This window comes from Sapajus apella, unplaced genomic scaffold (genome assembly GCF_009761245.1).
Source record: "Sapajus apella isolate SASKATOON/1434 unplaced genomic scaffold, GSC_monkey_1.0 scaffold40, whole genome shotgun sequence".
Lineage (NCBI taxonomy): Eukaryota > Metazoa > Chordata > Mammalia > Primates > Cebidae > Sapajus > Sapajus apella.
Window position 1 is genome coordinate 3563822 of NW_022436980.1, and position 25390 is coordinate 3589211.

Consider the following 25390-nt stretch of genomic DNA (forward strand, 5'->3'; position numbering starts at 1 on the left):
TCATTGAGGAAGCAGTAAGGTCCTGATACTTTGTAACATTATTGTTATCAAATATTATTGTTTGTTATATATAAAATTGGTCCATTCTGATTTCCCAATTTCAAAAACTCAAGTGCTTATACTTAGAGCAGAGTTTTTTTTAATGTCAAGTAATAATTGCTCTTTTACAACATCACTTATTTCTAAAGGAAGCAAAAATAAAATTCCTGTAAGAAAACAATGAATTGTTTTACCTATTGGACTGACATGAATGAGCTGTGTTAGCTTGTGTGTGGCATATATGTAAGAGGTGATTGCACTCCTACCTTCTTTGCATGCCAGAACCTTAACTGCAGTTGTCATTTAGGGTGCCTCCTGGTTCAGTCATTGACAATAGTATTATAATACCTGAGAGGAAACTTCAATTTGGGATCGTACAAAGACTAAATGCATACTATCGAATGAATTTTAATACAGTTTATTATACCACTAATTTAAGCGTAATGAAATGCAATAAGCAATATGAAATATGCAGTGTGTTTCTGATATTCTAATTTCTTCTCCCTCTCTCTGAAATGGCTATAGTACACTGTGTCTGCTGTGCTCCTGGTTTGTTTTTTATTTATTTATTTTGAGACAGCATCTCGTTCTGTCACCAGTGGCACCATCTCAGCTCACTGCAACCTCCACCTCCTGGGTTCAAGTGATTCTCCTGCCTTAGCCTCCTGAGTAGCTGGGACTACGCGCACGTGCCACCACGCCCAGCGATGTATTAGTTCTGCTAATTCTCCTCCCTGTCTTCCAGAATATGCCCAACATGATTACTACTTTGAGTAAGGGTCCCTGTTTTTTGGTTTTGTTTTTGTTTTGAGACAGAGTCTCTGTCACCCAGTCTGGAGTGCTGTGGTGGGATCCCAGCTCATTGCAATCTCCGCCTCCTGGGTTCAAGCAATTCTCCTGCCTCAGCCTCCCGAGGAGCTAGGATTACAGGCACCCACCATCATTCCTGGCTATTTTTTTTTTTTTTGGAGAGTTGGTGTTTCACCATGTTGGCCAGGCTAGTCTTGAACTCCTGACCTTAGGCAATCTGCCTGCCTCGACCTCCCAAAGTGTTGGGATTACAGGCTTGAGCCACTGTGCTTGGCCAGGGTCCCTATTTTTGATTGCAGAGAAACCTAAGATTGGCTTCAGTAGTTAATCAGAGTTCAGGTCTTTTAAAGATTTCTCATCACCTGTAGATTAAGAAAAGTCGCATTATGCTTTCCACTGATTAGAGATCAAAGATGAGTTCTCTTTATTTTTGTGGAGCACATATTCTTTGGCAATTTGAGAACAGACTCTGAAGTTATGTATGCAACTGCTGCCCTGAGTATTTTATTGAGTATTGCTTTTTTAGATCTGCCTGGGAAACTCTCTCCCATGTTTGGGTGAGAGAGAGGTGGGGTGAAATTTATCCACCTGACTATAGCAGGAAGAGCCAGTTCTCAATTGGGGACAGAATCAACAGGATTTTTCGTGGGCAGATACATTGACTGTGTAATATCTGAGACACAACATGGAGTGGCCTTCTTATTTGTGCCTACTAAGATCTTCTTTTCCACACTTACAGTCTTGCAGGCTATACATGTATCCGTATTTCAGGACTTCTTTCCTCAAACTCTCTTTCACAACCTATTACTCTTACATGAGATGATTTGTTTAGACTTGGTTAGCAGGTTTTTCAGCCCATGCCGTTATTCTTTGCTGTCAGATTGCTTACTGTCAGAGCAGAAACAAGAGCTTAAGGTTTATTGCAGTTGCAACCAGTTTAGGTAGGGTTAGCCACTCTTACATATTGTTCTAGATCTTGACAAAATGTGGTTGGGCTTTAATTATACAGAAAATTTCATCTGTGTAACACCACCTTCTCTGGTGATATAAAATAAGTGTGTTTCCTGAAATCAGCAGTATCTTATAAATGATGTGTGGTTTAGCAAAAGTAACCTTTAGTTGATTCATTAAACTATACCCATTGTTGAAAATTTATATTAGCAACCAGAATTGCCTTTCCAGAAATACCCCTAAGGAACTCCATGGCCTGTTTCAACAAACAGTCATTGTTTAAAGGGGATCTCACAAGACAAGATGTGGCATTTCAAATTAAGTATTTTCAATGCAGCAGGTCACCAAAAGCTGGGATTGACATCTGCTTCTCTACCTGTAGGTCTCCCAGCATCTTTATTTTCACTGGCCTGTTTGCTTTTGTTCAACCTAACTATGAAATCTCAGACATTTCTGGCATCTGAGCTTGCTTTTCTACTACAAAGGTTCCACCTTATAAAAAGTATTTCCTCTGTTTTAAGGACCTTAATTAAAAGAGATCTAAGTAGCTGAGGGATTACTACAGGATCCCCCTTATGAAAACAGAATAAGTCAAGTTATATGGGTTCAAATCTTAAAATAATGAAATTTCCTGCCCTTGGAGGATTAGATAATCTCACACATCAGATAGCTCAATGAGGAGATGAAAATCTTTTAAGAAGTATATAAATTCCTTTATACCTCTTCTGGAGTCGCAGTCTGATGTTGTCCAGCATCACCAACCACTGTTTCTGCTGTGGCACATATGACAGATGACATTCATATGCTCAACACACCCAAAGGCATACCCAGATTTCCAAAAAACACCACAACGTTTATAGTAAAGTCAGGCACTGCAATAATTCATAGTCAACCTAATTATTAAAGTGGCATCAGTATCTGTTGCTCCCTGTGGGCACCTCAGAAAGGCTGGATGTTAAGCATAAATAATTAATTTCATGCTAGCTGTACCTCCACCCCCATTTTCTATCACTCTGGAAAGAGCATGAGATACCAATGAGTGATAGTGACATAACTAAAGATACAATTTTATATAATTCAGAATCGGATATAATTCTAAATTATATTTATTGTCTAAATTTCCAGACTTTAATAGCTTATGATAAGTAGGGAGTGACTTTCAGCCAGATACCTCACAACCCATTAAGTCAAATGACCATTGATTTGGAACCTTACGAGCTGGGATTGGGTATACAAATCTGCCGTGTAATCCTCGGTGTTGTGGCAAACTCTTGGAGAATCAGTATTGGCATCTACTGAAAGCCGAGATACAGACCTCGATGTCACTGAGGATTAAATGAGATATTTTTACTCATACATTTTTATTAAATATGCTAATGTTTAATATAATAATGTATAATAATATACATTATTTGGGGCTTCATGATGACACATACACACCCTGTGTGTGCTTTTATTTGATATTCTTGGAACCTCTGTGAGGTACACATGGCAAGTATTCATCTACTTGGTAGATAAAAGAACAAGCTAAAGCTATAGCACTAAATTATTTGTGTAAGGCCTGTCTTTTCCCTATTCCAGTTTGAATATCCCCAAACAGTCCTTATCTCTAGCACTTAATGCTTTTATTTTAAAAAATCTCCATTGTGTATTAACTTATGCTCTTATAAACTCACATTCTTAAAGATTTTCAGAGAATTTTTAGGACATCAGAAGTTATTACTATCTTCCTGTAATATACACTATTAAAATGAATCACTATGGAGGTAGAAGAAATAATTTACAATAGGAGATTGGATTTGAAGGAGAAAAGATATAGGAATACATATACATATCTATATGTAGGGAAAGGCTAATAATTAAGACTCAGAAGAATCACTCCCAGGACCAGTTTTCACACTTATAAATGGTCCAGATGAGGGAATTCACACTAAAATATCTACCAAAAGCAGACTCTGATAAATGATTGACCTGACTTACTTTGCTGACAGTTTCATCTTTCCTAAGGTAGGAGATGTTATGGAGGAATTGTAACTTTGGGCTTAATTCAAATCTCAAAGGAAAGCTGGCTGGAGATGTGGTAGGGAAATCCACAAGATATATCTTGATTTTAGGTTTCTGTCAAGCCACCAAATCTGGCGGAGAAGATGAAAATATGGGTTGGGTTATAGTAAAAGAGGTATAACAATCCAAATAATATTAACTTGCAAATTATCTTGAATCTGGAAAGAGGTCTCTAAGTGTTTAACCTTAACAAGGCATAACCCTGCTCAAGATTTCTATCTGTTATTAACTATGTTATAGAAGTAACTTGTCCATTATACATAATAATGTGACAAGAGGTGAATATCAATAATGCATTAATAAGAGAATGAAGACTTAATCCTGACAGGCTAAACTCTTGGCCAAAATCAAGAAGATAAAGTTGCAAGTCCTGATGATAGTTTTTGTTGTTGTTTAAATGACACCTCATGGTGTTAATGAGCTGATAAATTAGTTTAATCTTCCTGGAGGGAAATTAGGAAATAAACAACTAAACCTCTAAAATATTCATAGCCTTCAAACTTGCTATTCTATCAGAGAGAATTAGTTGAAGAAAATAATCCGGAAAATATCTATTGACAGAAAAAAAAAAAAAAAACAACATGAATAGTCAGTTGGTCAAATTATACCCTGGCCATAAGGCAATACTATACATCCATTAAAAATACGTGGTATTTGCCTTTTCACATGAGACTATATCAATGATAAAGCAGTTAAAAATACTGTGGAAGAATATCGTATACTTTATTTTTACAAAATAAATGCTATACATATATAGATACGCAAATACCTGAAAAGAAAATATGTGAAGGGCTAGCCAGGATAGTGTTTGTGGTTTCTCTGGTGGATAATTTTAGGAATAAAATTTTCTTCTTTATGTTTATGTATGTCTTCTAATTTTCCATAACATATATGTATTAATTTTACGATAAAAATGTTATCCTGAAAATAAAAGATGAAGGGGCCTGCCATTTAAAATGAAAACATTTTTCCGGTTATTTTGAGGACAAAATAGTGATACAGTAGGTAATAAAAAGGACTGTAACTTAGGTTGCATAAATAACAATAGCGTTTTAATGGGGGTGAGGAATGGAGGGATGCCACAGAGCCGTAAACCCACATGGTCCTGTGATACTGCATTACCGGAACAACTGCAACAATATGTGTCTTTCGTGAGGTGGCAACTTGCCATATAAACAAAAGTTGTAATAATTTAAGATATTTTTCCCACAGAATTGACAGATTGGAGACCTGGGTACAGTGAGCCAGGCTAACTGTGTTCAACTACCTGAAGGATGACAGAAGGAAAGGAATTTTGATTATCTCTAAACAAAACCTTAAATAAAACACTTGAGTAAATGGAAATAAGATTCAGAGAGTAAAATATTCAGAAGGATTTCCTAATGTTTAGAAAACTGTGTGGCGGGCTATAGGAGAACTAAATTCATTCCCCATTTTAGGCCTGTCATTTTGGTTCCTCTCTGATGCAAATGATTGAAAATCTTGCTCAAAACTATGTAAATCAAAAAGGAGTCATATTGGCCGAGAAGCGATGGGCTTAATCACGCTTTAGTTTTGCAGAGGCTGCATGCAGGGCTCTGATGATGCCCACAAAATTCATTTCCCCTCCTTTCTTGTGGTTTCATCATGGCAGCAGCTTGGTTTTATGATAGCCAAATGGCTACAGCCCTCGAGATTTCCCACCCTGTGTCTCCTGTCCAGGGAAAGACCCTTCTTATACACAGGAGAATGAAAATTCCAAACCTGAGTTGCCTGACTCTTAATTGGCCTCCTTTCCTACTCCTGAGCCAATTACTATGGTCAACTGGTATGGGATAGTTGTTTCATTACAAAAGTCAGCCAGGGCCTACCCTTCCCCCAGTTGAAAATAGGGTCAAACTCAGGCAAATTGTCTGGATGACAGTGTGGACGGGTTGTTTCTGAAAGATAATTCAGGCTGGTTTTCTATCAGGAAAAAGGACGTCTAGACAATGGGCTGCAAAAATGACAGATGTCTATTAAAACTAAAATGAGAAATGTAACTGGGTGATTTCTTAGGTTCTTTCCAATGCCGAGATCCTATGAGACTGCTATTCACCTTTGCAGTTGGCATTAAAGTTTGTGGGGAGCAGTGTACAAAAGGAAACACAGAAGGAATTGTTGACGAACTCTGGGAAGGTATGATCAGTACTCAATAAGATATAGGAAATTAGTGCTGTGAGTAAGAAAAGGCATTGATAGGGAGTCCATTTAAAACATAAATACCCCTCCACAGTTATTTTAAATTTTGAAAAAATTGGGATGTCATGAATTAATCTGACTCTCTTCCCCAAAGGACTCTCTGTTTTTACTTAACTAGGTATGCATTTTGTGTGGCTGTAATGCAGTGTCTATGCATTTCTCTCTTGATGTAACCCCTCCTACTACCTGACACACAACACCCATGCCTGGAAGTGTGCAAAAAAGAGAAACAAGAAGCCATCTCTCCAAAACAGACTCCTCCTCACCCCTGCGCTTATACATATTCCAATGCTCCCCAAAATGTGATCAATCATAGATTATTTAGGTTTGTCAAATGCTTTTCAAAATTCATGTGATTCCTGGAAGGGTTAAGGCTCATTCACACTCAGAGTAAATTGCTTTAATGAGAAAATCAGATCACCAGCTCCTGAGGGCTGCCAGCTCAGCAAAATTTCTTCTGCAAATTTGCACTTTTGTTTTGAGATTAGGAGCGGGTAGGGAAGGCAAGAATTTGGGAGCAGATGGTGATTTGGGGTACATTTTGGACAGCCAATAGAATTCTTAAAGAAATGTAGGGAAATGCATAGGAGGGAATAGAAACCTAGGAGTAATGGACTTAAAAAGGGGACTAGATGCTAACAAAAACAATTTTGCCTAGAATCCTGTCAACTGCTCCAAGGACCAGCTGGAATTAATGAGCATCTCTGCTTTCCCAAGCCACTGCAGCTCCTCTAATGTCCTGTCATCCAATCCCCACCCACTTTCCACTTAAGAAGCAAAAGGAAGTGAAGAAATAAATAGTCAAAGACAGAAAAATGTAAAAAGAGAATTTTTACTCATGTGCCTATCTCCTTTATTTTTATTTCTAGTTCTATTTCACGTTTCAATCCCTGGGATTTGCCTTTTTTAGGATAACTACACTGCATCCCCCAGGAACACCAAGGGCAATGCCCTTGTACAAAACCTTCGTTCATCTGCACTATATGTGGTTCTGGTTGATGAACCTTAAAAGAGAGGAAATGGAGCTAGGAAAGGTCTGAACAAGGGCAGATAAAATGATCAGAGGGATTCTTTAAAAGGGTGCTATGTGAGAGCAGATTAAAATGATTACCTTCCTACATGCTGACCTCTACAAAAATATAAGGGGCACGGATAAGGTAAACACAAACTGGATGGATAGACCCTACAGTGCCACAGCCATGGGAAAGCCGCAGAGACCAACGGGTAGACAGGTGCATAGATGGTAGCTGTTACATTGCAGAGATTATATTTATGCATCTCTCTACTCTTAAGTAGTAAAAACCAGGGAAGTTAAACAGGCTTTGTTAACATTACAACTGAAAATCATACAATGAGTTATCAAAAATAAGCCAGATGATGGTTACCAGTGCTTATTAACTGTTGCTGTGGATAATTTAAAATAATGTTCTTCAAATCCATCAGCAGATCAGACTCACCTGGGGGTACTTTAAAACTATACATAGATTTCTACAGCTCCATCTAAGACTTAAAAATATCTAGGAATAAGACCTCAATATATGTGTATATTTTAAAAGATTCTCATCCCAGCACTTTGGGAGGCCGAGGTGTGTGGATCACGAGGTCAAGAGATCTAGACCATCCTGGTCAACATGGTGAAACCCCATCTCTACTAAAAATACAAAAAATTAGCTGGGCATGGTAGCGCGTGCCTGTAATCCCAGCTACTCAGGAGGCTGAGGCAGGAGAATTGCCTGAACCCAGGAGGCGGAGATTGCAGTGAGCCGAGATTGCGCCATTGCACTCCAGCCTGGGTAACAAGAGTGAAACTCTGTCTCAGAAACAAAAAACAAAACAAAACAAAAGATTCTCCAACTGACTCTCATATGCATAGGATTTGGGAATACAGTTCAGAGGCTGACCCTGCTACCCTGGAAGGCAGCAGTAATGTAACGGGAAAGTATCATGGCTTGTGGAATCAGGAAGAACTGAATTTAAATTCTGCCTCTGCTGCTTCTCTGGGTGTGACTTGGACCAGTTACCTACCCTCTCTGAGCCTGAATCCATCTTACAGGGTGGTATATAGACTTTCTAGGGCATATTGGCACTGAGTAAATGTTGACTTGTGCAGTCCCCCTCCAGCCTCCAACCAGGTCTTGTGAGTCATTGAGCACAGAAGCCTGTGCTAGTGAGACTGTGGATGTAAGCACATGGATCGTTCTTAGTGCATCCAAGTGTTTGTCTCTGAGAGGGAGAGAAGACTGTTTTATAGAAAAGTGTGAATGTAGCTATGTTGTCTTTTTCTCTCTACCCTAGCTCTTCTGTGCTTCCCATTACAGGTAGAATAGTCAAAGAAGAAACATATGTTTCAGAACTATCAGGTTTAACTTATTGGATTCATGGTGTTTTTAGCTCATTTGTCAATATTTTAGGTTTTTGGCTCCTGTTGAGGCCTTTACCTTTTAAGATTAGTTTATTGACACTTCTGCGAAGTTGAAACTAAAGGCAAAAGCAAACCAGTGGGGATCTGAAAATGTGTGTGAACACCTGTTGGGCTGGGGTGTACACTCAAGCATCTGTTGAGGAAACAGAAGATTCCCCACCAAGTTGCAGTTCAGATCTAGAGACATGAACAGAGAACAGAAAACTAATGTATGGGAGGGAACAGTCAAGAAAGCGATTCCTTCAAGAGGCAGTTGCAAATAAGGCAAACACAGGTGTGCCAGGCTTCTGTGGAGCTGGCTGGAGAGAAACGGGAGGCAATGCAAGACAGTGGGAGGAGTCAGGCTGGATCCAGCTTCAGAGCCCTGTGGGCTCCATGGCTGCCGCTGGGCCTTAGGACACACAGCTGTTTTCAAATTCTGTTTCTTTAAATGGAAACACAGACTTGTAGGGAGAGAGAGCTGTTTTGCATGGTGAGCAGGAAGGAATCGGGAGGCAGTGAATCTGTTACTGAAGCTCCCCCAGCACCACTCCAGAGAATAGCATGTCCATTTTCCTGACCACGTCTTCTCCCAGGCGTTATCTCATTTGGAGCCTCTCAGGGATTCTCTTCAGCAGTCTCTATTGTGTACCCATTTTGGTCCCAGACCCAGGAACACTCGAAGCTCAGGTCAAAAAGTACTAAGTAACCAGATTCCATATTCCAAGAGCCACCATCAATGATGATCAGACATCTCCCAAAGAAATTTACTGAAAGGATGCTCTCTGAGACAAGCAAAATCAATTCATTGCCCACTTCGCTTCTGATACCTCCAGCCTACACACACAGACACAGACAAACACAAACACACATCACTATAAGAAAAGAATTGAGACTCACAGGTGAGGGGAAATGATCAAAATTTAGAAAGCATAGATTCATATATTCTGCAGTTGGTTGGGATTTGGCCAGTTGTCCTACTGATCTGACTCTTTACAACCTGAGGTGGGAATATTTGGAAGGAGACAGCAGGACTGTGAGATAACCTCAGAGTGGCTCCTGCTCCCCTACTATTTGGCACCTGCTATAGACTGAATGTTTGTTTTCTCCCCCACCCTTCCCAAATTCATCTGTTGAAATCCTAACTACCAAGGTGATGGCTATTTGGAAGCGGGGCCTTCGGTAGGTGACTAGGTCCTGAGGACTCTGCACTCATAGGATTAGTGCTATTTTATAAGAAACCCCAGAGTTCTCTTCTTTCCTTTTACCATGTAAAGTCACAGTGACAAGATCACGGTCTATGAACCAGGAAGTGGGGCCTCATCAGACACTGAGTCAAATGGCCTCTTGAGCTCTGACTCCCAGCCTTGAAAGTTGTGAGAAAGAAATGTTTGGTGTTTAAACTTGGTATTTAAGTCACCCAGTTTGATGCATTTTTGTTATAGCAGCACAAACAGATAAAGAAAATGTGGCATTCCTACGTGAGTTTCCCATATGTTTCCAGGACACTGCGGAGAAGGTAGGCTTATTACTGGCACTCCACCTAAAGTCCTGGTGAGAAGACTCCACGCAAAGGGGCTGTATCCAAATGCCTGGTGGTGGGAAATAAAGACAATGAACGTATATGAATCAGAGCTTTATTTCTCATCTCAGAGAACCAGATAATAGGGAGACACCCCAGGATTGCCCAAAGTGCATATACACGTGTTCCATGAGAATATCAGCTTTTTGGTCACTTGCTACACTGTAGAGTTTTGACAAGAAGTGGCACTGGCCAATCAATCAATAAGTAAAATAATGACCAGAAACAGGATGACACCCTCACTCCCAAGAGACCTGTAGTCCATGTAGTCTTCCATATACCTCTGAAGAAGAGTCAGAAAAGAAAGGGAGAAAACAGGAGTGAAAAATATGTGGTCTCCTCTTTTTCCCTGCTTATTTACACACCCACCAGAGCCACAGGGACTAGCTTGTGTTAGGAGCTGGGAAAGATAATTTTGAATTGAGTTCGAGGCTGACATTTTAAAAAGAAATCGGTAGCAACCTATCTGCCAGAAGTAACTGTTTCAATAAATGCAAGTGACTGAGCACTTAGAATTGGGACTAGCTATTAAGCCAAAGTTTCATTTCAGGGAGATGAAGCATATTTAGAGGGCCAAAACTGAAAAAAAAAAAAAGTGAAATCATTTCCCACGTATATCTCAACTCATTGAGATTCCTTAACTAAACAGTTTACACAAAAAGGAACCAGACCCAGTGCTGGTCCTCAGGGGTACTACCTCTCAACATGGGATATAAGACATTGCAAAAACATAAGGCAGAACTCGAGTTCCACATGGAAGCTTTGGAAAGCCTTGAGGACTTGACAGAAGAATGCTTAGCACCATCTGGGGGCTTTCCTGAAGAGCTAGCATTCAAGATGGGCCGAGCAAGGGCTGGCTTTCATCAAAGTGGGCTTAAGTGTGTTGGAAAGAGAAAGCAGTTTTGATAAACAGAAGAGCCTGCCTGAGTGGAAGCCTGGATTTGGGAAATGCAGCATGTGTTTGAAAAACAGTGTCTGATTTGATTAGCCAGGGGCAGTGGTGAGAGACAAGGTCTAAGGGGAAGGTGCTGGTGGGGGGACCCTTAAGTAGTGTATACTTAGTTTGAAAAAGATGTGGAAGATGCTTTGTCATCTGTCCTCTGTTTTGGAAAGAAGACTGTAGCTCTGTTTTACTTTAATTCTTCACAATTTTATGAGAGATACATAGATACATTCTTAATGTAGGAATTAGAATATTGAGGAGAAAGACAAACCCCCTTTACCAGCATTGTAGATTGACTTTTTCTCTCTCTGTCTCTATCTCTCCTCTGTGTGTGTGTGTGTGTGTGTGTGTGTGTGTATATGTATTCATATACACACATATATGAATGTGTGTGTATATATGTATACACACATATATGTATGTTTATACATATATGCCCAGTATATATCCAAAGGAGAGTACAATGTGTTAAGATATTGCTATTTTTCTCTGATGTAGCTTTTTAGTATGATTAAACTTGTCTTTTTTATATCAAATTATTTTTTACATATACTGTTTAAAGTAGACCAAAGAAAATAAAGCATATTGTTTAGAGCCTGGATTTACTGCCTGTGAGACCTTAAACAAATTATTAATATTTCTGTTCCCCAGTTCTTCATCTGTAAAACTGGGATACAATAGGTTTGTATTCTACTTTGTGTATACTCCCAGGTTTGCTGTGATAATTAGTTAAGATGCATAAACCCTTTAAAATAGAGTTGACATCTTGCAAAAGCTATATAAGTGTTTGTTACAAATAGATCAAGTTCATTCTTTAACTGCTACCATAAATTGTAACATGAATATGCCGTATTTTATTTAGCAATATCCTCATTGATTGACATCTAGACTCTTAATTTTGCATTATTGCAAATAATCCTGCAATAAATATTTCATCAATTTATAACACATGTTTTTAGAACATGTGTTAGAATTGGTATGGCAAATGCTATTATTGTAATAAATGCTCTTAAAATCACATTGATTCTAAGAATTTAATGTAATTTCCTTCCAATTTAAACACTTGAGATCATTTTTCCCATCTCTAAAATGACTTGAGAGAAGCTGTATCCCAAAGATTTAATGAGGTTATGTCCCTTTTAACTGTCAAGAGCTTCCCATTCTCTACACTGATATTCTTTTGAATTGTTGATAATTAATCAGGAACATCAGTAGTGAAATGTCACATAGATATCACTCCAACCCTTCGATCTGTAGCTTTAAGGAGAGATTTTTCTCCCTGTCTGCTGGCCCTGTCATTGCCAAGTTTCCCTCTTATTAACCTTGAAGTCACATGGAACAGCCTCTCCTGTGATTTCATCATATCTCCCATCTGAAGAGATGCTATCACACTCCAAAAAATAAATTGAAAGGACCATATCACCCCCACACAGAGGCAGGTCACAAGTTTAATTTTTTCTCCCCCAATGGGACTTCCTGCCCCACCTGTCACAGACAAGCCCTCCCAGACTTTGCGGTGGGTCTAATAACACATCCTAGTTTGCCTAGACAATTTGATCATTTTAATTTTAAAAGTATTCCTGAAGTTCTTTTCTTCTGTTGAAGCTAGTCTTCTTTGGGCTTTTTGGAAAAGGAACTATCTGCTTCCTTAAATCTCTTAAATTTCACAATAGTGATCTTGAATAATAAACAAAGGTAAAACACATTTTTATAAAATATTTCTACCACCTCTGTAAACTGTACAAAGTAGAATGGGCTCTTTGTCAGGTATATGTGAAAATATATCCCATTCACAGCTTTTCTTGAACTTAACACGCTTGTCCACATATAGATCTGACCCTCAGCAAAATGGTGAAGGCTGTAAAGTTTGACTTCAGCATCTTGAGTTTTCTTTTAAATATTAAAAAACTCCCTCGCTGCTTTGGGGTATGGATGTTCCTCTGTTTTCTATAATCTTTTCAACTAAATGTCTGTGCTCTCTATACTACTGGAAATATTAGAATAATGAAGCAGTAGCAGAATTTCTAGAAAAAAGCAATAATTAGCAAGAAGGGTAGTGGTGGAGACACAGGAGTCAGAGCATGACCTTGGTGTGGGAGGGAGAGTTCATTTGAGTGATAAAGTGGATCAATTGTCAGCAAGAGACATTAAAGTAAATGAAAGGTCTTGTTTTATTTCCAAAGCATCAGAGGCTCCGTTTGCACAAAGCTGAGGGTCAAAGCAGTCTGAGTAACAGCCTTCAAGATAGGATTGTGGAAATTAGAAGCTTCCAAGCTTGGGTCAGAATTGAATCAGAACTAAGATCAAGCAGGTATCAAGTCTATAAGGGGTAAATCTCTGGAATATATTTAAGGGTCAGACTGGAGAGCAGGAAGATTGGTTGTGATGTGGCAAGTTATGATGGCAAGGTTTCTTTGTTTGTTTGTTTGTTTTCTTTTATTTTTTACAAGACAGAGTCTTGTTCTGTTGCTCAAGCTGGAGTGCAGTGGTGTGATCTCCACTCACTGCAACCTCCGCCTCCCGAGTTCAAGGAATTCTGCATCAGCCTCCTGAGTAGCTAGGATTACAGGTGCATGCCACCACACCTGACTAATTTTTGTATATTTAGTAAAGATGGAGTTTTACCATATTTGGCCAGTATGATCTTGAACTCCTGAACTCGTGATCCGTCTGCCTTGGCCTTCCAAAGTGCTGGGATTACACGCAGTAGCCACTGTGCCCCGCCCTTTTTTTTTTTTTTTTTTTTGATTGAACAAGGAAGGGAGTTCTCTTTTACTCAATTTTATCAAATTATTGAGTCTGTGATTTCCTAGATAATTAAAGGCAGAACTTTTCATCTTTAGCCTTTCCTGGTCACAGGCATTCCTAGTGCAGCTCTTTTTGCATTGTTCTGTTTTTGGCAAGCTCTGGCCTTTTCTGTATGCTGTATACTAAAGGCCTGGATGCCCCCTCAGAGATGTTATTTAGTCCTAGTGAACACACAGCCACCGCCCCCACCCTCCCTTAAGAACTATACCTGATGTAATCATCCGGGTTCCCAGGGAGAAAGTCATAAATGACAGTACTCTAAAAGACTGGACTTATCGGAGGCCCCAGGGGTCTAGTTCTCTGACTTCCTGAGGGTGGAAGGGCTTTTGTCACCAGCTTCTTTTAGTACTTGGAGCTTTTTCTGCCTTATCATGATTTTGTCCTGAACCTCTTTCTGTGTCAGTTATATTTGAATACACCCCTCACTTCCCTCACGCTTCCTCAACTTCAAGACAAACCTTGTTCTTCCAACTCTTTTCCACCACTACTAGGTACATATTTTGCATTTCCTGGCACATTTTGACTTTGTTTTAAATAACATTAATTTTTAAAACAACTGTCTTCCATTCTTGACATCTCAGAACATTTATGGTTTTTATATTATTTCTGCCTTTATTTATGGAGCCCCTGACAAAAGGAAAAATTAGAATTCATTTTCCACTTAATAAAAGTATCTAAACCAACTTGTATCCCAATTAAAATGAAAAGCATGCTGGTTTATTTGAAAACTGGAAAAGTAAGCTGTGAGGGCATCAGGGACAAATTTTAAGATTAAGTGTATATAAAAATACCTGCAGAGTAGGTTTGACCCACGAATCAACATTTTAATCATCACCCCAGGTAATTTTGACATGGGTATTACCTGGATTCCACTTTGTGAAATATCACAACATTTGCTCCTGCTACGTAGATGTTGTCTAGATCAGCAGGTATTTGAGCTAATTTGCTCTTTTCCAAAAGGCAGTGCAAAGGGGGTTTAAGATGAGCCATAATGCTATGAAATGTTCTTTTAGGTAAATTTCACAGGAGATTCTTGACACTGTATTTAACCAGATGTAGAAGGATACCAGACGCTGAAGTCTGAAATAACTGAGCTCTAAATTTCATCTCTTGTGGTAGTTTTATGTGTCATTTAGCACATCATTTAATCATTTTATTTTATTTATTTTATTTTTATTTTTGAAGACAAAGTCTCGTTCTATCCCCCAGGCTAGAGTGCTTTGGCTCACTACAACTCCTGCCTCTTGGGTTCGAGTGATTCTCATGTCTCAGCCTCCTGAGTAGCTGGAATTATAGGCACCTGACACCATGCCTGGCTAATTTTTGTATTTTTTGTAGAGATGGGGTTTTGCCATGTTGTCCAGCCTGGTCTCAAACTCCTGACCTCAGGTCATCTGCCCACCTTGGCCTCCCAAAGTGCTAGGATTGCAGGCATGATCCACTGCATCTGGCCCCCTTAATTCATTTTAGAGTCCATTTCTTCATCTGTAAAATGATTATTATAAAATTATCCCACAGTGTCGCTGATAAGATAAAATGCATTAATATGTGGAAATAGCACAATTTCTAGCACATAGTAGGATTTCCTCAAATAGTGTCCACACCAACCTTTGTCGTTTGCTTTCTGATTTCTATAGTGCAGGCATAACTTTGAGTACGTATATGCAAACTTGTGTGTACATACACACAGATATCCATACACAGAGAGACACAGAAAGAGGCACAGGGACAGAGACAGAAACAGATACAGAGAGCTTGACAGGGACTTTTGCTTTTGGAAGACCTCTAGCCTCAAAGGTTGCATGACTAATCTTACCAGGAAAAAATTCTAGGTAACTATTTTAGGTATGTAAAGAACATAAATGTGCATGAATCTAATCTGAGGGAAAAAATAGCTAGTGCTAGGTGTGAATTCTATCTCTGTAATGAATGCTTCTATCTTTTGATCCATCATCCCAGCAAGTAAGGGATTCCTTCTCATTGATACTTCTTCAAAAGGCAACCTGTGACTGCCTATGCTGCACCACAGAATTGCTCATGAATGAATATATAGAGCACTTCTAAACAATAAAAAGAAAGAAAAAATATTCTTTCTTTGGGACAGTCCAAGAAATGAATGCTACTACTCTGCTAAACTCGGGAAATCTCTGTTTGGCTCAGTGTCCCACAATGTTATTTGACCTGATGACTGGTAATAGATAAAAACGTGAGCATGGAGTTGATTAGCAAAGTTGAGGTGGTGTAAAGCGGTCTGCTAAATGACCCGAAATATACTTCCATGGATTCCTTTCGCTTTGTTTAATTTTATGCAATTTAAGCAGCAAATTAAAAATCACGTAGAATTTGGACCATCAGAATTCATGTGAGAAAGATGTCTGTAAACTGAAAAGTGTCTTGAGACTGACCTGTACAGTCTGAAGCCCTGCAGGAAGTATGTCTTAAGGTCAGCCTTTGTCTTCATACTATAAGGGTAGCAAGAATACATTTCTGTTCACCACCTCTTTGAAGCTGATCCTTTTCCACTTTTTTCTCATGTAAATACTCTCAGGGCCTTTTAAGACAGCGTAATAGGCATATATGTGTGGTTTTCAGCAGGGCAAGAGTGCAGTCAGCTATTGGTTTCTTATTTTGTCCCCGTTCCAAATAGTCTGCAAGCTGAACATAATCTCATCATTCAATTCAGCATTTGTGCTTGTAGGTATTTATCTAACTGATTTGAAAACTTATGTCCACACAAAAACCATCATGTGAATGTTTATATCAGCTTTATTATAATCTCCAAGAACTGTAAGCAACCAAGATGTCCTTCAGTAACTGAATGAATAAACAAACTGTGCTTAGATCCATACCAGTATTCAGTGATTTTTCAAAATGTGTAATCAAGCCATGAAAAGACATAGCAAAGCCTTAAATGCATATTGCTAGGTGAAAGAAGTCAATCTGAAAAGGCTGTATACTAGATTATTTCATTTATGTAGTATTCTAGAAAAAAATTGAGCTTTAGAGATGATAAATAGATCAGTGGTAGCTGAGGTTTGTTGAAGGGGCACAGTTGTATAGGTGAAGGTGAAAAACGGGATTTTGTAAGACGGTGAAACAATTTTGTGTGATAGTGTAGTGTTAGATACATGACAATATGCATTTATCCAAACCCATAAAATTTTACTACCCAAAGAGTAAACACAGTAAAAACAATCTAGGAGGTCAGGTTATTCCAGGTAGTAATATAGACTGTGACAAAGAGTTTACCGTATTGAAAATGTATGAAAAATCTAACTTAAGTGTATGGGCAGAAAGGGACCGATCGAAGTAACTTCAGGAATTAGTGTACGATATAAGATTAATTGCAGAAGGAACTGTAAACACTATAACCCAGTTGGCAAAGTTTTTTGATGTGGTGGTACAGGCCAGCAATTCTGAAACCATTTACCTATCTACTGGAATTGCACCATTAAATAAATTAATATAGCATATGGCATCAGCTAGGTTTTTCACTGTTGAGTTGTAGAGTACAGATAAGCAACGTACAAGGGAGGCCAGAAGGACCCATGTAGTACAGGTTGACAGTTGGAAACATCAATATGAACTCATATTTACTTTAATAGAGACGGATATACATAGAGATATTTGTGGATATTTGTGTGCACATCAGTTAGTGTATATACATATCTTGTTGCTCTGTCAGCTGAGTGAGCCTAGAGGAAAGGCAAGCCAGTAGTAATATGCAGAATCCAGATGTTGGTTTCTAACACCATTCTCTAATAAAAGAGGCCAGGGCTCCTTGGAGAAATGGCTAATTCTAGGGCTGGGTCAGGGAATACATAGGATGAGTGTAGACCTAAAGAAACACACACAAACAAAACAAACAATTAAAAAAGTGTAAAATCCTCCACAAGGATGGAGAAATGTTAAAGGAATACAGGAGCCAACTGGAAGAGCTTCTAATACTCAAAGCTGGAAGGATTCAAGCCACAGAATGAATAATGTAGTGTTGGATTACAACCCAGAGAATAAAATAAGTATCTGTGAATTCATACTGATATAAATAAATGATTAAATAAATAAATAATTAAATAGGAGAGGAGAACCAGTTCACAAATCTCCCATGCAGAAGAATTACAAATTATTTATAAGAATATTCCCATCTCAAGAAGGTAGAGCATATTTTTTTACCTTTTAAAAATGGCTGCATATTGTGACATTTTGTCAAAGATTACAGTATAGGTAGAGGGAAAAACACTGCATCAGCCATGTGATGAAGGTCAACATCACCTCATGGGTCATGTTGAAATATGTATTCTTGATGTAATGACAGCGGCACCTTACCTCTGTGGTCTTCCTCCCCCAAATTTAGAAAATCTCTGAAATAAACTCTGTTTAACCGTAAGAAAATACATCAAAGAAACTTATATTGAAGGGCATTCCATAAAGTACCTGACCCGTGTTCCTTAAAACTGTCAACAGAAACAAAGAAAGTCCAAAAAACTGTTACAGCATGAAGAGCCTAAGAAGACATGACTAAATGTAATGTGATATTCTAGATAAGATCCTGGAACAGAAAAACGACATGAGGTAAATCTTAGGAAATCTAAATAAAATATGGATTAAACTAATATTGCTTAATTGTGACAAAATGTGCCTTACTAATGCAAAGTGTTAACAGTGGGAGGAATTGGGCACAAGTGAACTCTACTATCTTTGCAATGTTTTGGTAAATATAAAACTATCTAAAAATTAAAATTTCATTTTTTACATTTAAATTAGAAAATATGTGATTTTTATGTTTAAGTGGCTTATGAGTTTTATGTAGTTTTCTTCAAGTATAATTTAGATGTAGAATTGAACATCTCTTCCTCATTCATGAATATCATTTTCATAATGGGAAAAAGGAGGAAAGTCACCAGCTTAGAGATGATGAAACCTTAGATACCACATTTCAAGTTAGAGGAATAAGCTGAATTCCTGAGTTATAGTGGCCAGTTATTCCTCTCAGTTTTCCTAACTAAAAATAGCTTCCCCTCATTTCCAATGCCACTCATCCTGTCCCCTTTGTTATTCTTCTCATTTAATCAGTTCAGATTATTGCAGTGAAGATGTTAAATTGAAAGTCCTAGACTGGCATCTCATTTACCCGTAAGACAGGTAGAGCTGTAAGGGCTCCTGCTGTATGCACCATTCCCCTGGGTGCTTCAGCCTTGACCCACACAGGACGAGCTCCTAATGAGAATCAGCTTAAGCCTCCCTAACTCATTCATCCCTGTCCTCTCTCCTGAGACTACCAGCAAGAGCAGCAATTAGGGCCAATTGTGGTGATGGTTGGCTGCCTTTCAAAATAGAAACTATCTCAAAATCCACGTAAGGGCTTGCCTGACTTTCAGCTTCCTTAAAGACTGCAGAGACTTTTGGTGACAATGCTGAGAATTACCCAGATTATCCGTGGAAGCCTGTAGTAGTGCAATTACCAACACTTGTTTGCAGTCTTATTGTGAACTTCCTCTGAAACCAGAAAAGGATATGCTGCCACAGGTACAGAGGTGGTGGGTGAGACAAGAAAGGAAAAAGAATACTGTTCTGGGAATGCAATTGTTTGCATCAGTGACTCGACTCCAACAGATGAGGTGACTACCAGAGGCCCTGATGTGGGCTTTAATAACCCTTCCCATCATGGAAAAATGGCTTTTCCATAGACTATGAAATCTCATAGCAAACTTGTGTCCGTTATACATTTCCCATTGTATATTGACTTGTAGAAAACTTTGTTGATTTTTTTGTTTTTGTAATAGATCCTATGTTTTCTCCTCATGTGTTAGATAATACCAAAGCATTCTAGAAAGCTTAAAAAAAAGCTGAAAACTACTGTGCTTATCTGTTGCCTAGTTTAACACTTTGAACAGGTTTTTCTTGCTTTGCAATTAAGGAATAATGACCCAATTCAGATTTAACTGAAAAGTGAGGAAGCCCTTGTTAAACTGTTACAGGCTATTGTTAAAAGTTCCATCCTTCAGGGAAGGAAAAAGAAATCAAAATTTATTTTCCCTCTGAGGATGTTTCTACTTACCAATTCAAAAAAAAGGATTATATAGATACCTATTAAATGCTTAATTTCCATAATAAAGTCCTAAGTTATTTTTTCTTTTAAATAATTATCAATATGCTGTTATTTGGAGTCTGTGCTTTTCTTACTTACCTTTTGCTGTCTCGTCATAAATCAAGAGCTATCATTCATAGAGATAGGAAATGACTGATTTCTCAGCTTCGCTTAGAATTCTTCTGAACCCTTAGTCCTATCCATCAGCTTCAGCAATGAGAAAGGCACCATGTGAAGAGACTTCTCTATTTATTCTTTCTGCCAGACCTTTGTTTACATTCAAATTTCGCCTCTCTTAAAAGTTCTAAAAAGATTTCTTTTTTCTTACAGTCAGTATCATTTAAATTATAATATTAACATATATGCAGACCACCATTGCTATATTTCTGGAGTACTAGAAATTGTGAAATTACATGCATGAACCATTTGCTCATCTCTTGTGGTTTAGAGCATCTGTGTTTCTTCATGACTGATCATTTCTATAGCTTATAATTTTCATTTTGGAGAATTTTGTGCTCTGGACCATTCTACACAGTGGCAGCTGTATCACCTCAGATAAGATGATAATTTAAAATTGAGGGTTTTGTCAACAAATCACTTGCAAGGAAGGCATAGGGTGTGTGTGTGTGTGTGTGTGTGTGTGTGTGTGTGTGTGTGTGTGTTAATGGAAGTGTTTATGTGCGAATCAAGATTGTGTTAATCAACTGATATCCCTTTGATCGTTCCCATTAGGCCTCTTGTAGCTTATTAGCGCTCTGCTGTCAGGATCCCTCTGGCTGCTCTGTCACTGCCCTTCAGAGTAGGAATGCAGATTCTAGTGAACCTGGATTTGTTTAGATTCAAATGCATTGGTTGTTCAGGTAGAAAAGACTCCTTTGCCAAACTGTAAACTTTCATGATACAGATATAGAAAAAATAGGATTTCACAGATCCTATGAATGGTATGTAGAGCAGAGGATGCTCAAACATATCAAGTGCTGAACCCTGGAATTTGTTCATGTTACCTTATACAGAAAAGGAGTCTTTTTGGATGTAATTAAGTTACAATCTTGAAATGAGGGGATTACCTTGGATTAATCCAGTGAATCCTACATGCCATCACAAGTTCCAGTATCTATTTTATAAGTGCCCTTATAAGAGAGAGGCAACGAGTGGTAATATAGACACAGGAGGAGAAAGCCATGTGAAGGCAGAGGCAGCGATTGGAGCCGTGCAGCCACAAACCTGGGAATACCAGGGCAGCCACCAGGAACTGAGAATGAAAAGGAAAACATTCTCCTGTAAGTCCCCAGGGAGGGTGGCCCTGCTGGATCTGGACTCCCACCTTCCAAAACTGTGAGGTAATACATTACTATTGCTCTAAACTACCAGGTTTATAGTAATTTGTTATAGCAGCCTCAGAAAACTAAAACAAACAAACACAAAAACTCGCAGAACGTTATGTTTCATAAATACGACTCCTTGTAGTCTTATTAAACTATGGAAATTCTTTAGGATCTTCATCAGCACAACTGTTGGGCATGACCACACTCCCCTTCCTCTACAGCTGTACTGTTCAATGCTGTAGCCACCCACCACATGTGGCTATTGAATAATTAAAATGTAGCTACTGGGACTTGAGGAATTGAATTTTTAATTTTATTCCATTTTAATTAAATTTTTAAAACTTATACTTGACTCAGTTATTGGAAACTTTTAGAGCATGCTCAGAACAATTTAGGTATGTGAATTTACTTTCCCAGCTCTAAATTTTATGAAATATACATACACATTAAATATTTCCAAGGAAAATTTAGCATTGCCAAACTGAGATGTGCTCTACATGTAAACCACATACCAGATTTCAAAGACTTATGAAAAAATAATGTAAAATATTATATTCATAATTTTATATCGATTATATGTTAAAATGGTAGTATTTTGACATGTTTTATCTAAGAAAATATACTATTAAAATTAATTATATTTCTTTGTAATTTTTTAAATGGGACTTCTAGAAAGTTTAAAAGTATCTCACATTGTATTTATTTTGGACAATGCTGCCCTCTAATCTCCCTTCAGAGTTAGCCAGCAAACTGTTCCTAGGAAAAAGTCTGATTTCCTGTACATTGCAGACCAAAGCATTCCCCCAACTTGCCGTTGTCTGGAGGACTAGGAGCATACCTCACTCTTATGGTGGACCACATCCCCACTCTTACGGATAGTATTCATCTTTTTGAATAAAAATGATCACCTTTAGAAATGGAATTTAAAAATAAACAATATTGCCTTCATTCATTATAGCATATGAAAGAAAAATAATCCAAGATTGCATATCTACTTTTTAAATATTTTTACATTTTTATTTTTCTTCAACTTTTAAGTTCTGAGATACAGGTGCAGGATGTGCAGGTTTGTTATGTAGGTCAACGTTACATGTCTTTTTAAAGAAGAAAAGTTCTAGGTGATTGTTATTTGAGTATATTTATAATGTTTGGAAATTAGACACCCTGTCTTGAATTTTCAAGACCTGTGGCAAATATTTTCCAGGCCAATTTCTCTTATCTCTTGAGAGTTCTTTGTGTAACAGCAATATTTTTACTCTTGAAATGCTTTATGTGCCTCATTATTTTAAATAATTTTAAAATAACATGCTAGATACTTGTGCAAATAAACTTTATTTTGATTAAATTAATTGAAAATGTCATTTTATTTGAGTAATACAATAATATTCCTAATTTCTCTGTTATTACATTGAAAATAGTGTATGTTTACTGGTTTTAGGCATTTACCATAGTGAAAAATAACTCAGTAGAACCAAAGATTATAAGTAAAAGGTTTTTTTATCTACTATGCTATGCTGGATTGATTGTGGATCTGAAAGCTATAAACAATAAACAACACCTCAGTGTGACAAACCCCTTATTTAGTATTTGGAAGTGTTCCAGTTTTGTTTTGTCTCTTTCTCCTCCTGATTCTGTAATTAAAACATGCTCTCCCATGGGCCCCTCCCACATTGCTGTCACACTTACCTCAGTTTCTGTTGGCTTTAAAGGAGTCTTAAAAAAAGAATTGACAGGTATATCACTTAAATCACAAAAGTTACAGGAGCTGGAAATAATTTAATAGTCCCCTTATTTCACAGATGAGAAATTGTTTTGAGTCAAAGCCAAAACGAGAACAAAAGATCTTCTGCCATCAAATCTAATTTACTTTCGGCTAAATCATGTTTCCACTAAAAATGACCTGAAAATACCTTGAATATTTCATTTCTGTATGAGCTCCCAACTCCCAAAATATGGAATACAAAATGAAAGACCAGTTCATATAAAAATTAGAATGACAGTAGTTGTTCTGACACCATTACATCTGTGGATGTCTCCTGAAGTCACAAGGTGCTGTCCAATCACTCACCCCTCCTCCTTTACTCAGAACGTCTGCTAATAAAATAGGATTATGTTTGTAAGGTAGGCACCCTAGACATGGGTATTTCCTCCAATTGTTTTAACTCTGTCCAATGGTATATATAAAGGTCCATGTAAAGTTTCCAAGAGGAGTATTAAATTCTGAGTCACTTATGTAAGTGTTCTGGACTTGGAGATTAATATGCATATTTCAATGTTTTAAAGTAAATGTATTATTTAATACAGCATTCAACTTTCAAAGCTAAATACTAGTTATTTTATGAATTCAGACTTAAAGTGCAATTTGAAGTAAATACTATGGTCTGTATTGGCACATCTTTAAAACACTTATTTTAAGTTCAGGAGTACAAGTGCAGGTTTGTTACACAGGTAAACTTGTGTCATGGGGGCTTGTTGTACATATTATTTCATCACCCAGGTATTAAGTGTAGCACACATTAGTTAATTCTCCTGATCCTCTTCCTCCTCCTCCTCCCACCCTCCACCTTCTGAAAGGCCCCAGTGCATGTTGTTCGCTTCTATGTGTCCATGTGTTCTCATCCTTTAGAACACTTTTAAAGTGCCATTTATTTAATATCTAAGTTTGCTTTTTAATGTTCATGCCTATAAACTTCAAACTTATATATGATAATCAAGATGTGCTTTTCTCCGCACCTTAAGTCTTCCTCTTCTTATGACTAGATTGTTGATTCTCCTGTGGAGGCCTTAACACACTGGTTTTAGTAATTGACATAGGGCAGCATGTGCATAGTTATACACTGAAGGTGAGCATCATGGCTCCTAATGCTGCTGTGCAACATGTTGCATCCACTAGTCTCTTCTTGGTACAGTCTCTTCTCTGGGTTTTGTAGTCTGGAAAACCATGTTCATTTAAAGACTGTCTGCCTCATGTAATTATTATGGGGATGACATGAGATAGTATATTCATGCATATTATGAAACATATTAACTATGAAGCATGAATAATTGCATTAGGTTGCATTAGGGACTCCTTTCTGATAGGATGTTGAAAATAATCATAAGGGGAAAGAGAATGAGTGATACAATTATATGAAATGAAAAAATAAATGATGGAGAAGACCATGGACTCAGAATGAGGTAGACTCAAAGGCACAGCATTGGTGTGGGAGTATTAATTTTCCATAAAAAAATTAAAGTTTTGGCTCATGTCTGTAATTCCAGCGCTTTGGGAGGTCAGGGTAAAAGGATCAACCTTTACAACAAAGCAAGACCCTGCCGTTACAAAAAAATTTAAAAATTAGCTGGGCATGGTGGTGTGCACCTGTAGTCCCAGCTTCTCAGAAGGCTGAGGTGGGAGGATCACTTGAACCCAGGAGTTCAAAGTTGCATTGAGCTATGATTTGATCATGTCACTGTACTGCAGCCTGAGTGGCAGAGAGAGACCCTGTCTCAAAAAATAAATAAAATAAAATAAAAATAACAACAAGAAAAAAAAAACTTAAGAGTTTTAGAAAATCCTGTATGGCTGAGAAAAATGTGAAAAAACTTTTTCAGATACTGCAGTAGTAGATTTTGATAGAGAGATTGGGACAATGACAATAATTTTATTCTTATTATTGAAAACAGTAAGCTATAAACATGCATTACAATTGCATAGTATTATTGATATTATTGTCAGGTGATAGGTGTAGGCGACTCAATAGTTGAACAAAGTTTGCATTCATTGGATAAGGGGTTCTTATCCATCAAAATGGAGGGCTGCGTATAATGGGTCATTCTGAGAAGCTGCTATTCCAATCATTTAAATGTGTTGGCATTAATTTTTTTTTATTTTTATATGGAAGGTTAGGGTAGCGATAGGGAAAAAAGGAAGAATGAATTAATTCCTTTAGTTGAAAAGTAGATATCCTGTGAAAAATATTTGTAAGAACTCTTATATCTGCTTCTTTGAATCTTAAACAGTTTAGTGGCCTTCAGGCATATATTTTTTTTATTTTTATTACTGTTATTAACTATAGGTAGTATCATCTTCTTCTTTTCTTAAAAAGTGTTTCAGCTCATTTTCCATTACAGTGGCCAGTTCCCTGTTTAGCCATTATGACAGATGACCTCTGAAAGC

The 25390-nt window shown here is 37.8% G+C and overlaps 1 long non-coding RNA gene across 1 annotated transcript; it reads left to right on the plus strand.

The window, feature by feature from the left end:
- Nucleotides 1-8417: 8417 nt before the first annotated feature.
- LOC116565585 lies at nucleotides 8418-24508 on the plus strand. The gene is made up of 4 exons (XR_004275518.1): nucleotides 8418-8428; nucleotides 10544-10548; nucleotides 15159-15163; nucleotides 24226-24508. It is a non-coding gene; the product is annotated as an uncharacterized LOC116565585 (long non-coding RNA).
- The last annotated feature ends 882 nt before the right edge of the window (nucleotides 24509-25390 follow it).